Source organism: Corvus kubaryi, unplaced genomic scaffold (genome assembly GCF_017639235.1).
Source record: "Corvus kubaryi isolate FWS band 111438036 unplaced genomic scaffold, C.kubaryi_AGA036_p1.0 65484, whole genome shotgun sequence".
NCBI classification, from domain to species: domain Eukaryota; kingdom Metazoa; phylum Chordata; class Aves; order Passeriformes; family Corvidae; genus Corvus; species Corvus kubaryi.
The window spans coordinates 1-2,500 of NW_024582042.1; positions in this window are offsets into that span (position 1 = coordinate 1).

Sequence of the window (2,500 nt, forward strand, 5' to 3'; positions counted from 1 at the left end):
GGACAGTGGATGGCAGGATATCGTCATGATCCAGTCTTTCACATGACGGACTTGCAAAACATAATAATAATAATAATAATAATAATAATAATAATACAACCACCTACACCAAAACATAAAGGGAAGAAAACAGTGGGGGCATCCTGCCACTCTCTCTTAAACAAAGCCAGTTGGGCTGAAACATTATAACCTCAGTTCAAAAATAATCTCGTACTAGACCAGACTCCTGAAAAACAAAACATGAGAAGAACAGAAAAAGACAGAAAACCAATATTCTTCTCCAGTTTAAGCATCTTGGGTTTTGGATGGCCATGTTTTCACTTAGCTTTTCTTTGGATATGCTTGTTATTTTGCAGAGACTTGAGAAGAAAACAAAACCTCTTCTGAAACAGGATGCCTTTGCCAGGGTGACTCAGTGTCACGGGTTCCAGAAGCAGTGGGCCTAGAAGTTAATTCATGCTCGTAGAGTGTGCATGGAGGTTGTAGAGAACTACGCTATACCCAACATGCTGAAGAAAAGCAGCATCCATTCATTTAGATATTTTATTACTTTATAAAAGAGAACAGGAGAGAAATTAAAATATTAACCCAGAGCAATCCTGGATGGATTTGGGGCTTAGTATGGAAAAAAATCTCAAATGAATGACAAGCATGGATTATTTAAAGGTCTGTCAGATGACCCAGGTCTGGCAATTTTGCCAAGCAAAACGCAACAAGTTTTGCTCAGTTCCCAACAAGATTGTCTCACTAATTTTTTATTTGCTTGAGGTACTACTTGGTAAAAATCAGTGTTCTGGAGAGGCCTTATGATGAATAAACAACACACACAGAAAGCTGCTTATCAGCTACACTGGAGAAGAGTACCTGAAAGGAATTCTATGCCAGAGAAAACAATAGATAAAGAGCAATGAATTAGATCTTAAAACACGCATGACAAGGCCACAGTTAGGGACAGAGAAGACAAAGGCTTCCTCTAGATCTTGGGCACAGGCAGTCCCTGCACCAACTCACTCGTCACCCTCCACCCCTGGCTGAGCCTGATAGAAGCAGAATTAGGGGTAGGTCTTGTGAGATAACAAACACCTATGTTAAGCCAAGATTTGGCCTTAAGATCCATTTCAGGCATAGATCCATTCTTCCCCGAAGTATCTTGCCTAGAGGCACAGTTCTGCAAGTACCCTATATGAAATATAAGTACCTATATTTCTCTACTTTCACTCCCAGACTTTGGCGGTGGCATCCTGAGTACAGCAGAAGACAGCAAAGAGTTAAATTCACATGTGCTATGTGAGATTTAGGTTAAAAATTGTTGAACTGCCAGGAGTTATTTTTACCAGATTTTTCGTGCTGTGCAAGAAAAGGGGGTTTGGGAAACAAGTAAAATAGTTCTGCTGGAGGCTAGCAGAGAAAGGATACAAAAATGAGGTTGAAAGAAATAGGCCTATAAATCTGACATCCAGTGCCCTGGTCTTGCAATGTGATTTGCACCTGCAACGAGAGCAATTGATTTCAGCAGGACCCACACAAACCCAAGCACCTGTCACACACAGCCCCTGGCAGGCCTGGAGCTTGCACTGCTGCACAACATGGCCAGGTTTGGATCAACTCAATCACACACTGTGCAAGAGTGTAGATTTTCAAAGTACTTTTTGCAAGGAAAGATTCCCATGGACCATTTAAATTCCGTATATTTTCACAATGCTTTTGCTGTTGACTCACTACCATCGTACCCTCCAGACCATCTATTTATGTGCCACACAATGAGTGGGTCTTGCAAAAACGCATACTCTGTCTCCCAACAAAGTTGCCAAAAACATTCTTCAAAGTTCACTGAATAACATTTCTAAGTAACATTCCCTGATTATCTGAATAACTGAATGAGATGACTTGCACAGTTGCCTGCTTCAATAGTAAAATAATAAAAGAGCAGAGATTATGCATTTCAAATTTTTTCTTGGGGTTTTTTTTTAAATTATGCAAAATACCGTGATGACCTGAAGTATTCTAACAGCACCAATAGGTGGTGCTATCAATTTCGGTAAAGGTCCATTATAACCAGTTGGGAAAGATGAGTTAATGGCATGATGTTTAAGTTTGCAGATGTTCCACATGCCCCTCAATAAAGGCTGCAATTCTTTGTTAAAGCATATTAGCAAATATTATCAGCAAGACCTGAAATTAGTGTGTCAAAAAAAAAAAAAAAAAGCAACCCTCACCACTTCTTTTACTCTTCCTAAGGTCTCAGCAAGCTCTTAAAAACGTTGCCAAATTCTCAGAGAAGTACATGAATTTGGATGGAGAACTAACATCGTGTGCTGGGCACAAGAGAATGTCACCTTTCATAAGTAAAAATTTGAAAGTATATAATTTAAAACTATTGTCTAAATGATAGCCAAAGAAAAATTATGCTTCAAATTGACTTCCAAATCCATTTATTTTCAAATATACTTTATATCACACTGTGGATATATTATATTCAAAAAGGAAACAGGTGAGTAAA